The sequence below is a fragment of the Hemitrygon akajei genome, chromosome 13 (genome assembly GCF_048418815.1).
Source record: "Hemitrygon akajei chromosome 13, sHemAka1.3, whole genome shotgun sequence".
In the NCBI taxonomy this organism is placed as follows: Eukaryota; Metazoa; Chordata; class Chondrichthyes; order Myliobatiformes; family Dasyatidae; genus Hemitrygon; species Hemitrygon akajei.
The window spans coordinates 106,843,564-106,858,782 of NC_133136.1; the positions used below are offsets into that span (position 1 = coordinate 106,843,564).

At 41.7% G+C, this 15,219-nt stretch overlaps 1 protein-coding gene across 6 annotated transcripts in view; it reads right to left on the reverse strand.

The window, feature by feature from the left end:
- Positions 1 to 14,986, reverse strand: part of rasgef1ba (RasGEF domain family, member 1Ba) — a 96,098-nt gene extending 81,112 nt beyond the window's left edge. The window contains exons 1-2 of one of the 6 annotated variants that reach the window (XM_073065232.1): positions 14,264 to 14,984; positions 7,154 to 7,354 (exon numbers count right to left, since the gene is read on the reverse strand). The gene's annotated coding sequence lies outside the window, so the exon portion shown is untranslated. Of the gene's footprint in view, positions 1 to 7,153; positions 7,377 to 10,972; positions 11,020 to 14,263 lie in introns of those variants that run through there. The other 5 variants (XM_073065231.1, XM_073065235.1, XM_073065234.1 and 2 more) reach the window with 5 other exon arrangements.
- Positions 14,987 to 15,219: the final 233 nt, after the last annotated feature.

The window sequence follows — 15,219 nt, forward strand, 5'->3', positions numbered from 1 at the left end:
CCCTCCATATCCCTACCATCCACTTACGTATCCATACACCACTGGCAGCTCATTCCACACTCTCACAACCTCTGAGTGAACTTTCCCCTCATGTTCCCCTTAAGCTTTACACCTATCACCCTTAACCCATGACATCTAAATGTATTCCCACCCAACCTCAGTGGAAAAAGCCTGTTTGCATTTACCCTATCTATACCCTTCATAATGTGCAATTCAGAAAACTGTTTCTTGCTTTTACCAAAATGACTACACATATGAATGAAGTGCAGCATAGCTCCAAAATGCATTTCTGCATTGAATTATTCACTTTTTAGGAAAGCATCACTTTTGTAAATCAAAGAATTACCATAAATAATTAACGTCACCCAAAAATATTTCTAATCATGTCACTAATCTGATGGTTTACGCTTCAGCATTCCTTCTTATTAATCTGTTAAAAATAATTCTAATGTAAATAGAGCTTTTATAGCATTTCATAACAGTAGGGGTTCAGGAGAATTTTGCACTGATGTCTGAATCAAAACAAAAAATGTTTTGTAAGCATCATAAACACAAGAGATTCCACAAATGCTGGAAATCCAGAGCAACACATACAAAATGCTGGAGGAACTCACCAGGCCAGGCAGCTTCAATGGAAATAATACAGTCAACATTTTGGGCTGAGACACTTCTTGAGAAGTGGAACGGGGAAGGAGGACTAGCTAGGTGAAGCAGGCTGGGTGGGAAAGGTAAAGGGCTGGAGAACTAGGAATCTGATAGGAGAGAAATGTCTACCAACATCTTTTATAAACCTACCGATTTCCATGGCTATCTCTTCCCACACTTACTCCTGTAAAAATGCTATTCCTTCATCTATGCCACAGCTGTTCCCAGGATGAAGCTTTCCTTGCCAGAACATCAGAAATGTCCTTCTTCAAACAGGGCTTCCCTTCCTGCACCATTGATGCTGCCCTGACCCACATCTCCTCCATTTCCCAGACATCCACACTCACCCCATCTTCCCACCATCTTAATAGGAATCAAGTTCTTCTTTTCCTCACCTACCACCCCATGAGCCTCCACATTGAACACATCATTCTCTGCAACCTCTGCCATCTTCAGCCAGATCCTTACAGCAAGCATCTCTTTACCTCCCCTAATTCTCAGCTTTCCGTAGGAATTGCTCCCTCTGTGATTCCCTCATCCACCCCTCCCCACTAATCTCCCTCCTGACTCAAATTCCTGAAATGCTACACCTGCCCATTCACCTCCTCCCTCACCTCCACTCAGGGCCCCCAAACTGTTCCTTCCAAGTGAGGCAATACTTACCCTGTGCATCTATTGGGTCATCTATTGTATCCAGGGCTCCTGATGTGGCCTCCTCTATATTGATGAGATCAGACATAAACTTTGTTGAGCTCCTCCATTCCATCCACTAAAAACAGAATTTCCAGGTGGCCAACCATTTTAACTTCTATCCCCATTCCAACGTGTGGGTCCACGGTCTCCTCCCTTGCCACGATGATGTTCAACCCGATGGCATGAACATTGATTTTTCCTTCTGTTATTTTAACCCTTCCCCTCCTCTCTTCTATTCCTCACTCTGGCCTCTTACCTCTTCTCCTCACCTGCCTATCACATTCCCTTGGTGCCCCTCCTTCTTCCCTTTCTCCCATGGCCCACTCTCGTCTCCTATCAGACTCCTTCTCCAACCCTTTCCCTTTCGCATCCCCTGGCTTCACCTATCATCTTCTAGCTAGTCCTCCTTCCTCTCTCCCCACCTTTTTATTCTGGCATCCTCCCCCTTCCTTTCCAGTCCTGAAGAAGAGTCTCAGCCCAAAATGTCAACTGTTTATTCACTTCCATAGATACTGCCTAATCTCAGAGTTACTTTGTCCAAAAAAAAGGCGCAATTCATGCTGCAAGCCCAACTACTTCCTTTTTATTAATAATTTTTAGCTCATCTCTATGTCAACAGCAGTGTACATGCTGCTTATTTTTACCTCAGAGATATACCTTTACAAACTAGTGTTTCAAATAACACTTCAGACACAATGCTTCAGTAACGACGATCAGTCTATTTGTATCAATACCACCAACAGCAGCTGGCTTCTAAAGGAGGCTTTTATAAATTATAAGATTTCAGATGGACTCTTCAGGTGAGTGAAATTGATAGATTTTGCAATCTGTGATACAATAGTAGTATTCAGGATAATACAAAGCACAGGGATTTGGAAGTAAATGGTAATAGCAGAAAATTACATCCCTACTGAGAAAGAATAATAGAGAAGTAAAAGAGAGTGCATTTCAGTCTCTTGAAATCCTAGTTAATCCTTTCTTAATGCCAATAAAATTTACATCCGAATGAACAGTGAGTCCACTAAAATAACAGAAACAATTTACATACGTTTTATTTTGTGCTGAAGTTCTGGCAGCAAGGATTGGAGAGAAATAAGCGAGCTGTGGAATATATGAAGGCACAGCATGTGTTCGCCACCACAGAATCACATTCACAGCTTGCAGACCACATTGTCCAAAGACACTACACCACATACATTGACTGGCACTCATTGTTAACCTTCTTTTCCTTCAGGAAAGGTGGAGCTTAAATCAAGCCTGCAGTCACTAACCCGTGCAGTCAAAGCACTTACAAAACCTAAGCCACATTGAGAAGATTGTGGTGACCTCGTCATCAGCAAACCCTGGATTGGAGAATGACCTCCTTCATGGTTCAGCGATGGACCCTCATGTTTCTCAACCCACAATTCTACAGTAACTGCAGATGCTCTATACAGCAGAGTTGCATCACAGCCTGGTATGCAGCCTCCAATGCACCTGCAATTTTTTTGCAGGCAGGTTTGTTAGAGCAGTTGGGGAGAGTTTAAACTACTTCAGCAGTGAGAGTGGGAACCGGAATGATGGGATGGTAAAAAGACAAAGATAGCATGCAGCCAGACTGTCAGGAAGGGCAGGCAGATGATAGGACAAAACTGCAGCCAGCAGGATGAGTATCAGTGTTATCAGGGATGCAGAGTCAAAAAGGGTAGCAAATCCAGCACTCAAAGTGTTGTATCTCAGTGAACAGAGTATGAGAAATAAGGCGGATGATCTTGTTGCGCTATCACAGAATGTCAGGTATGATGTTGTGGCCATCACTGAATCGTGGCTGAAGGATGGTTGCAGTTGGAGCTGAACGTCCAAGGTTACACGTTGAATCAGAGGGATAGGAAGGCAGGCAGACTTTAGCCTCTTTTATCAAAGTCAGCATGGTTTCCTTTTAGGAAAATGTTGCCTGGCAAATCTACTGGAATTCAAGCATGCTAGACAAAGGAGAATCAGTGGATGCTGTGTACTCTGGAACCATGCCAGAATCCACTGATTCTTGAAAGATCATTACTAATGTCTCCATAGTCTCTTCAGTTGCCTCCTTCAGAACCCTGGAGTATAGACCATCTGGTCCAGGTGACTTATCTATCTTCAGACCTTTCAGTTTCCCAGCCCCCTTCTCCCTAGTGATGGCAACTTCACTCACTTCTGCCTCCTGACACACCTGAACTTCCAGCATTCTGCTTGTGTCCTCCAGAGTGAAGACTGATGCAAAGCACTTATCCAGTTTGTCCGTCATTTCCATGTCCCCCATTACCACCTCTCCAGCATCATTTACCAGCAGTCCAATATCTACTCTCACCTTACTCTTTATAAATATGAAGAAACTTTTGGTATCCTCTTTAATATTATTGGCTAGTTTGCATTTGTATTCTATCTTTTCCTTCTTTATAACTCTTTTGGTTGCCTTCTGATGGTTTTTAAAAGCTTCCCAGTCCTCTAACTTCCCACTAAATTTTGCTATTATTTTATGTCTTCTCTTTGGCTTTTATGTTGGGCTTGACTTCCCTTATCAGTCTCAGTTGTGTCATCCTGCCTTTAGAATGCTTCTTCCTCTTTGGGATGTATCCATCCTGCGCCTTCCGAATTGCTCCCAGAAATTTCGGGCACTGCTGCTCTGCTGTCATCCCTGCCAATGTTCTTTTCCAATAAGTTCAGGCCAATTCCTTTCTCATGCCTCTGAAATTCCCTTTACTCTATTGTAATATTGATACATCTGACTTCAGCTTCTCCCTCTCAAAGTGCAGGATGAATTCTATAATATTATGGTTACTACCCCCTGCTTAAGGGGGCTTAAGGTCTCTAATCAATTCCAGCTCATTGCACAACACCCAATCCTGAGTAACTGATCCCCTACCAGGCTCAAACATGAGCTGCACTAAAATGCTACCTTGTAGGCATTCTACAAATTACCCATCATGGGATTCAGTACCAATCTGATTTTCCCAATCTACCTGCACATTAATATTCCCCAAAACTGTCATAACATTACACTTTTGATATTCCCTTTCTATCTTCTTCTGTAATTTGTAGCCCACATCTTTGGGCTACAAAGATGTGGGAGGCTTGTATACAAGTCCCATCGGAGACTTTTTACCATTGCAGATTCTACACCTTCCATTCCTGTCACCTCCTAAGGAGCTGATTTCATTTTTTTTACCAACAAAGCCACCGCATACCCTCTGCCTACCTGCAGCCCTTTCAATACAATGTGCATCTATGGATGTTAATTAAGCTCCCAGCTATAATCATCTCTCAGCCATGATTCAGTGATGCCCACAACATCACATCTGCAACCTCTAACTGTGCTACAAGTTCATCTACCTTACTCCATATACTGTATACTTTCAAATATAACACCTTCAGTCCTGTATTCATCACCCATTTTGATTGTCACCCTTTTTGATTTTGTCCCCCTTTTAAATTGACTGCAATTTTGTCCAAACATTCGCCTCTCCTTCCTATTAGTCTCACTGTAAACTGCCTCTGTTTGTAAACCATTCTCAGCTTTATCAGGGAGCCATTAAGGTAAATGTCGCAGTGAAATGTTGCAAGAGGTCAAGGGAAGACATTTTTTGGTGGTGAAATTTCTGTAAAGATGAAATTGCGGAGAATAATCTGTTGAATTGAGAGGCTGATAGGACAGAAGGCGAGAACCAGCAGAGAACTCTATGCCTGTTCTGTCATGGAGGAAAGAAGGTGACATAAGAGACACGAGAGATGGACTCAATATTTGAGTAGGCAGCACAGAAAGAGCTTGTACTGATGCAGGTGCCCCATCATTCAGCCAACAGCTCACTTAACAGATAGAGGCTTAGTAGGATAGAGGCAAGAACTTTGAATGATGGAGAGTCCAGAAGCAAGTGGTCGTCAACATGGAGAATTAGATAGTGGATGTGTCAGCTCAGAGGACAAGATTCCATAAAATGCACAGTGAAGGACAAATGAGGAATAGTACAAGTATACTGATAGCAGAAGGCGGCTTCTTCAGATACCAATTACAAAATACCTGAGTAACAAAATACTTGAGTAACTGGAGCGGCTGAAAGAAAGCCCGTGGTCAATAAGAATCATAGAGGAACACCAAATAAAAAGAAAATCTCAGCCAACACCCAACCCAGGAAGAGAAAAGCTGGTGATCAGTGGAACAATTGGAATAATGGCAAAGAATCTCACTGAACTGCTCTGAAGAGTGTACAGAAGTCATTTATTAGGATGTTACCTGGAATAAAACATCTCAGATATAAAGAGGAATGTATTGTTTTCCTTGGAGTGGATAGGGACCTGATAGAGGCACAGTATCTAAAGCTAAAATGGACATAATAAGCTCAATACTGAGTACCTTTTTCTTCCTATAGCAGAGACCTTTCAAACCAGAGAGCAGTTATGGTGAAGAATAACCATTAGAGGGGAATTGAGGACTTTTTATACTCTGAGAGTGAATGCAATCTAGAATACACCGCCTGTGAAGGTGGTGGAAGTGGAGACTCTCATAACATTGAAATCATCTAAAGGTTCAAAGCGTACATATTATTGACATATGCATGCAGTATACAACTCTGGGATTCATCTTCCCGCAGACAGCCATGAAACAAAGAAGTACCAGGGAGCCCTTCAAACAACACGCAAAAATAGAGCAAATCGTGCAACTGGGCAAAACCAAGAAAATAACAGTCTAAGAATGCTCCGTTTGGTTCAGTTCAATTCATACGGTATTGTTCATCGACTGCAGGCTGCAAAGCCAGTCCGCCCTAATCAAAAGCGCAATAATAAAAGAGGAGTAACCAGACAGCAGAAACATCACATGGACTGCACCAATCAACCTTGCGCAAGGTTCCTGCACCTTCCTCCGGCAGCATCAAGGAAGGATGAGAGGGACACTATTCAAATGCAGGCAAACAGCAGTGAACACCCACACTCACCTTCCACTCCCATCCTCAATGATTTCAATTTTGCTCGATGGTTTAATTGGCAAGTTGATCAATAATTGGAGCCAATCCTGGACTCACACTTCACCATTGGGCTACAAGCTCGGTTCTCGACCACACTGAGTTCACCCAGAGACAGCAAGAGGGCCAGATCGCTCAGTCGGCCCAAAAACACATCATCAAAATGTAAGTTACAGGCTCCAGTCACATACATGTTAGCAGCAGAAGTATATTTAAAAGAAGGAGAAGTGGTTTTGTGAACTGTCTGCTGGACATCACCACTAGTCATGCTGACGCCACCATGCAATTAAACATTAAGGCATAGAAGACTACTGAACAAGCTAATATGAGATGGACATAGACAGGCCACGTACACAGTGGGCTGAGAGTCTGTTTCTGTGCTGCAGAACTATTTGCAATGTAGTTTATTGTATGAAGTTTAGATTCCATAATACCTTCTCAATGAATATATATCTATAACGAAATCTTCAAAGTAATTATACTAATGGTCTCATTTCATAAACATATGAATTAACAATAGAATTACCAAATATTCTAGTTTCCTTTCAATTTGTATCCCAGTATCGGAAAAAGAAGGCAAGTCTGATTTAAGTAACTATGTTGGATCTATTCTGAGGTAGTATGTGATGACGTGGAACTAATTAACAGTCTTTCTGGAAAACAAGGAAATTTGTGCTACTTTTAAATAATATTATTAGGTCTACAAGTTGTTTGCCAGGATATAACACTTTAATCAAAAGCATTTTGTAAAATGTTACTTATTTATTCCATTTCCACAAAAGGATTTTTTATTTTGCTGTAAGCAAGAACCTACAGCACATTTACAGCTCAGAACCCACCAGCAGGGGTTAGACTCGTCTGGATATGGGGTTAGTCTCATCGGGATCCGGGGTCAGTCCCGTTGGGATCCAGGGTCAGTCTCGTCCAGATCTGGGGTCAGTCTCGTCCAGATCCGGGGTCAGTCTCGTCCAGATCCGGGGTCAGTCTCGTCCGGATCCGGGGTCAGTCTCGTCTGGATCCGGGGTCAGTCTCGTCTGGATCTGGGGTCAGTCTCGTCTGGATCTGGGATGAACAGAAGCAGCAGTGAGTGAAAAACCTTAATGCACATCTTTTAAACACATTATGCAAAATCTTGGTAATTCTCCGTTATTCATTTGGTCAATATAATTTTAATGGTGAGCCTACCCCCTCACATACAAGTACCTGTAATAGCATTCTGTGATACTCTGTCTGGGGACAATGCAAGCTGCTGAAGCAGTTCGTCAGCATTGAAGATGACTATAGACTGTGTAAGACAAAAAGGTGAACTGAACCTTTGCCTCTTATAATCCATTATCAGAAGTTAATCAACTTAGACTCATTTTCAGTCACTATGAAAAGCTGAAATAAGTGAAGTAAATGCATATACTGTAAAGCATAATGTGTGAAGTATGGCTGAATATTGTGCCATATAGGAAAGGATGAAACAGCAGTGGGAGTAGGTCATCTAGCCCACCAAGCCTGTTTTAACATCGAGATCATGGCTGATCTGGCCATGTTCACAGCTCCAGCTACTTGCCTTTTCTCCAGAGCCCCTCTGGTGCCCCTCTGCTGTTCTTTCTTCCATGGTCTTTTGCCCTCCACTATCAGATTCCTCCTTCTCCAGCCCTGTATCTCTTTCACCAATCAACTTCCCAGCTCTTTACTTCACCACCACTCCCCCCCCCCCCGTTTCACCTCTCACCTTGAGTTTCTTCCTCCCCTCTTCCCACTTTCTAACTCTCTAACTTTCACTCCTCATCTTTTTTTCTCCAGTCCTGAAGGGTCTCGGACGGAAATGTCGACTGTACTCTATTTTCCATCGATGCTGCCTGGCCTGCTGAGCTCCTCCAGCATCTTGTGTGTTGCTTGTATTTCCAGCATCTGCAGATTTTCTCGTGTTTGCCTTTTCTCCATAACCCCCACCCCTCTAATTGTGTCTTAAGTGCATTTAATGAGGAAGCTTCTCCTTTTTCCTGGGCAGAGAATTCCAGATTCACTACATCCTGGAAAAAGCAATACTTTCTCAACCTCATCATAAATCTACTCGCCCAAATCTTGAAGCTATGTCCCTTAGTTCTAATCTCATCTCCTAGTCAAAATAACTTTCCTGCCTCTATCTTATCTATGCCTTTCATAATGTTATGTTTCTATAAAATACCCTCTCATTCTTCTGATGAGTACACTCCCTGGCGACTCATTGTCTAACCCCCATTGTCATCTCTGGATTCAGCACAGTGAAGCTCCTCTGTCACCCCCATTGTCATCTCCTCTGTCATCTCTGGATTCAGCATGGTGAAACTCCTCTGTCACCCCCATTGTCATCTCCTCTGTCATCTCTGGATTCAGCACGGTGAAGCTCCTCTGTCACCCCCATTGTCATCTCCTCTGTCATCTCTGGATTCAGCACGGTGAAACTCCTCTGTCACCCCCATTGTCATCTCCTCTGTCATCTCTGGATTCAGCACGGTGAAACTCCTCTGTCACCCCATTGTCATCTCCTCTGTCATCCCCATTGTCATCTCCTCTGTCATCTCTGGATTCAGCACGGTGAAACTCCTCTGTCACCCCCATTGTCATCTCCTCTGTCATCTCTGGATTCAGCACGGTGAAGCTCCTCTGTCACCCCCATTGTCATCTCCTCTGTCATCTCTGGATTCAGCACGGTGAAACTCCTCTGTCACCCCCATTGTCATCTCCTCTGTCATCCCCATTGTCATCTCCTCTGTCATCTCTGGATTCAGCACGGTGAAACTCCTCTGTCACCCCCATTGTCATCTCCTCTGTCATCTCTGGATTCAGCACGGTGAAACTCCTCTGTCACCCCATTGTCATCTCCTCTGTCATCTCTGGATTCAGCACGGTGAAGCTCCTCTGTCACCCCCATTGTCATCTCCTCTGTCATCTCTGGATTCAGCACGGTGAAGCTCCTCTGCAATTCCTCTGAAGCCAGTACATCCTTTCTCAAGTGTGGAGACCAGAACTGAATGCAATACTGCAGGTGAGGCCACACCAGTAGGTGGTACAATGAAGCCGAACCTCCCTGCTTTTAGTTTCAATCACTCTAGCAATGAAGGCCATCATTTCATTTGCCTTCTTGATGAACTGTTATACCTATACACCAAATTTTTGCAAATCATGCACTATAGCACTTTGCCTTCTTTCGCCATATAAATAATAACCTGACCTCTATTATTCCTCCAAAAAATGATTACCTTGCATTTATCTACATTGTATTCCATCTGTCAGCCCTTGCCTGCTCATTTAACCTACCTATATCTCTTTGCAGATTCTCCACAATCTGTTTTTACACTCAATTTAGCATCATCAGCAAACTTAGAGATACTACACACAGACCCCTCTTCCAAATTGTTAATGTACATCATGAACAATTCCAAGTCCAGCACCGACCTCTTCAGCTCCCCATTTACCACAGACTGACAATCAGAGAAACACCCATTTACTCCAACCCTCTGCCTTCTGTTGGCTAACCAATCCACTATCCATGCTGATATATTACTCCTAATTTCATGCATCCTTATCGTATGGATAAGTCCTTTACATATCCCCTTATCAAACACCTTTTGGTAATCCAAGTTCACATGTTCGCTTCTATCCAGAGTGCTTATTATATTCTCAAAGATCTCCAGTAAGTTTGTCAAACAGGACAATACCTTCCTAAATCCATGCTGAGTCTGCCAGATAAAAACATTTTTTTCTATCCAGATGTCTTGCTATTTCTTCCTTAACAATGGCTTCAAGCATTTTTGCTGACTACAAATGTTAAGCTAACTGGCCTTTAATTATCTACTTTTGCCTACATCTTTTTATTTATTTGCCATTCTATCCACTGAGATATGCCCCAAATTGGGAGAACTTATGCAACTTACCACAAACGTCACTATTACAACTTCCACCATTACTTTTGATACACTATTATGCATTATCTTTTATTCAAAAAATAAAGATACTGAAAATTAAAATTTTCTGTGATACCCATTAATGTTTCTGAATATATCTCATGGTTAATTTGAAGTACATTCAATGCATGTCACCTCTATTTGTCCACAATTAAAATTCTGTCTGCATAAGTGTGGCTGACTGTATTTCTCAACATCATTTCAATCATGAATTAGTAACTGAGTTATTAAAGCCAATAAACAATGACTGTCAATACTGCTTCAAAAGTAGTTTTTTTCTACAATTTGATTATTTTGAAATGAGAAGTTTCCATGTAGCAAAACAATGCCTGGATACCTTTCATGAACAACTCACTCACAACAGACAAGTGTTATCCTGTTGCCTGATTATACCTTCTGAACCATTGCTGCGGTCCAATTCACAATGCAAACCTACCTGTCATATAAAATAGGAACCCATATATTAGAACAAGCAATAAAACTTACAATGCTACAATTCTAACCCAAGTCTTTCGTAGAGAATACTGCAGTGCACTGACGATAAAGCTTTAATTGCCTTGATATTGAACTCATGGCTTCAACCAGGGAGGTGGAATGCAAAGCAGCAGCTAAACTTATCTCTACAAGAACAAAAAGACAAAGAAATGCTATGGGACCAGCAATTGATTTCAGCACCTTAAGCATTTTTTTTGCAAAAACAGTATAATTGATAGTTTTTACCTTACATGGACCATGCGATTTGCTCTGGGGAAGATAACATCCCTTGCCTCCAGGTGTACATGCTTGCTATGGCAGGAGGACAAAGGTACAAAAACGCATATTAATCCAGCTAAACTATGAAATGTTGGACAGGACTTTTATGCCTTTCATTTCTAATAATAGTTTCATGTACCTTTGACCTTTGCCATGTTATTATTAGAAATTAAACAGCTTTGTGTCAAAGAAGCGGGACAATTTTGGAGGTTATCAGAAACACCCTTGTTTTGGCACCCAACAAAGCAATGATATCGCAGGTCTAATGTTTAAGAAATCACTTAACATAGAAAGCAAAAAAAAATAACTATATCACTACCTTGATCAATTATGAAAATAACAAATTCTGATCATTCGCAATGACACACTAACCATTGTGAAAATCAGAGATATCTTGAGAGTCAATATAAGGCAAAGAGCATTTTGCACAAATTAAGCTCCAGTAGGTATGTAAGTAAACAGTATCAACTTGATATTTATAAATTGCAGCAGGATTGATAAAAATGCTTGAACCAGGAAAGGAATATTTAATCCTGAACGATAATGCACGGCTCAAACACATCTGGAATACTGTGTATAATCCTAGCCACCATGAATGCCATTTTAGAAAAGTTCAACGTTACTGATATAACTAACTCATAGCATCTACTATAAGAACAGAAAGCCTAGGGTTAGAGTGAAAGCATTTGAAATATTCATCAGGTTAGGCAACATCTGTGGAGAGCAAAGCCAAGTTACAGGTCAATGAAATGTTAACTCTACCTTTCAGCAAATGCTAACTGGTCTGCTTGAAATTTCCAACATCTCTTCTTTTATTTCAGATTTCCAGTACCTGCATTTGTTTTGATTTTGAAGAACCATGTCTTGTCTATTGAGGAGTTCAGGGAAGATACTATTCAATTAGGTAAGACGCTTAGTGGAAGAGGTAGACCAAACACTGAAAACATATCCAGAACTGCACAGTAGTTATGAGGAGAGTGTGAACAGGCTGGGTGTGTTTTCCCAAGAGTGAAGAGGGAAGGGTGCCCTTACAGACATTAATAAAATAAAAAGTGGCTTAGATACAGCAGACAGTCAAATCTGTTTCTGATGGTAGGGGTATCAGGAAAACAAGAGGTGTAGTTTTAAAGTGAGAGGTAGAGGTTTTAATCGGGATCTGAGCTGCAGGTTATTATTGTAGAATGGTTGCTATCTGGAACGTGCTGATAAAGGTGGTGGAGATACAAATACTATGGCTCATAAGCCCATATTCAAATGAGAAAAGGTAGATAACAGTTAACCACTTCAAACAAATGATGGTAAATATGTAAAAACAGACAATCCATGGAGGCAAACCAAAGATCAAGTAACATCTTGCCAGCCAGATGGATTTCCCTATGCAATTCATTAGTTTTAAATGTTTGTGATGGATCAGTTTTCCTTGGAATAAAGAAGATTTTTTTTTTGTTTTTAACCTTCTGGCATGGTGCCAGAAACCTGTGTTAAAAGTGTATCAATAAACATTTCCCTTTCTACTAGCCTTGAGAATTCAAATTAACATTTTTGAAAATCACCATTCAGATCAAATGTCACTTAATTTGTGGACTCAAACAGACTGGTAACAACAGCTGGTATTTGATTAAAGCCTTTGGCATAAGGAAATGTCCCAAGACACCACCGTATTAAAACATGAAGTTGTTCATATTACCACAAATTTAAATGACTGTATATTGATTTAAGGATATGTAAGAGAATATTAAAATAGGTAACATAACTGGAAAGATGAATGGATGGAGACTTCCTGCAATTTATTCTTTACATCTGAAGATACAAAAGGTACTGCTGCCTGAAGTAAGTGATGTTAGTAAGCAGAAAATAAATAGGAAAGCCAATCACTTTAGGCAGAAAACTTCAGCAATCCATACAAGTGGTGGTTCTCTGGAACACAATACCGCTCCTGATGGGTTTCCACCTTTCCTGAGCTGCAAGTCAAAACGCACATGCTTCCTATTTCACCCAAGGTATCTGGCGTTCAAGTTTCAATATTAAATCAAGTTCTTACTCTCAATAGGAAATGTTACAGTTTCACTGTGGATATGCTGTGGACTCATCCCTGCTTGCTTCCAATTGTTCCGCCCTAGCAGGTTTGTAAAGGTTATTACTAACAAGCTTTACCTGTTGGTTTCTTGTGGCGGGAACTGCTACCACAATATTTTATCATTATAATAACCATTCAATAAGCGTATTAGCTCTTAAAATATTGGTCTCCACATTTGCTGCATTTTGTTCAAAAAATTAATGCCCTTATCTATTTGTGTCCCAGCACATCAGTCAGAGACATTGCAAAATGTTAAATAGACAATGACATACTTCGAAAGTGCAGTCCGATGTTACAATGAGGTCGAAGAAAGGAATGAGTAGAACCTTTTTAGATTGCACGTGCGTAAGAAGTAATTTACTTGTATGTCAGGAAAAATAGCAGCTCTTCATTTTAAAGAGAGCCGTGTCTTCTCTAATGCCCAGCAGATACACGCAGCTCCGATGCGATGCAGATTCGGAAGGGCAGCGTCCGTGACAATGCAATAGTTTAGTATTTCGAGTGATAGCCTAGATTCAGAATCGGTCTGAATCCACAAAAAGTGCTAGCAGCTAAACCAAACTGACAGAAAACTGAGAGAGGAAAAAATGTGCCCAAAATAATAAACCATACTTATTTGTTGTATCCTGTTTATAATCTAAATTAGCGGAGATTTAACATCTTAGTCCCCGCTGTACGTACACCCTGGTTCCGCTTCTCTTCCTCGCGCTATTTGCTCCGAACTCCTCCTACCTACTCCAATTAAACAATCTAACTTAATGTCATCATATATGAGTCGGTCTAAGATAAAACTGCAAAAAATACGAGGCCAGGAGGGCAGTGGGTGTGTGGTGGTGAGGGTCGAGATGTGTCTGAACTAGGCGCTGATCCTTTCACTGGAGTGCGCGTTAAGATGCAACTGTTGCTGAACAATACCCTTGCCCCCGATCTGCCATAATGCGAGCGTTGAACAAGAAGCTTGGGGGGTGGGGGGTGGGGAGCTTGCAATCAATTTTACCTTGCCTCACTTAGCCTTGCTCTCCGTAAGCCCGCACTACACAGAGCTTTGTGATCATTTTAACCAAGCAAATCCCGCCTGCAGTCATACCAACACACGAAATACAGAGAGGAAAAAATCAATTGAACAGAGACTACGTTAAGTTGCAACCTATTTGGTTCAATCACGGGAAGAGAAAACATACCTTCAGAAGGTGCACAGCTACAACTAATAAAGAATATTACGGAAACCAAATTTCAAGGCTCCCAAGTAAATGAGGCAGAAGACCAGTGTTTCATTTCTCGCAGGCACAGCCAGTTCCGAAACAGTCCTTCATTTGCTCGAGTCTTCTCGTAATTCAGACCGGCAGCTTTCACTTTCAGCTTCACAAATCGCTCCAGCCCGTCTTCACGGAGCTCAGCAGTCTGCGACCTCTGTAGTTTTTTTTTGCGCCGCTCCGGGCTCCCCACTTGAGTGACAAACGGGCGTTCGAACGGAACGAGTAGCCCAGGAGTATCAGAAGCCAGCCTCCTCAAGTATGTAAGCGTTTGTGCAAATCAGAAGCACAACTGCTCCGGCATTCGTCGGCTCTCGGGTGTCACTGCATTTATACAGCTGCGACTCCTCTTTCAGGCTGCTCTAGCTGCCTGTGCTTGAGGAAAATAGAAGAGGAAAATGTAAGTTCCAAGGATAAGGAGTGTTCCTCATTGGTTGCTATTTTCTCTGCGCAAACCCGTTTTTTTATGTGCGGGTGGAATAATATTAGCACACAAATAAGAAGGAACACCCCGGCATCAAACAAGCGTTTTAAATATAAAATGAGTAGGATAAATTAATAGCTAAAGAGTGGACTTGTTAGCAAAAGATCTGTCAGGTCTTTGATCGAGAAGGTTTGATGAAGATGAAGAGGATGAGGGAGGGCGCAGCAGTCTGTGGGCAGTCAGACCACAAATAATGGGGTGAAGCTCTGGCTGGGATGGGGAAAGCAGGTTTCCGAAACAGAAGTGTGGGGTTGGGATAGGAGGTTATATAGTCACAACAAAGAGGAGTGGTGGGAATTCTGTATTAATTCAGTAGGGGTGAGAATGCCAGAAAGCAACATAATGACTATGACAACGCTTAAAGCAGCTGACTTTCAAGCAGAGTGAAGTTCATTGGGGC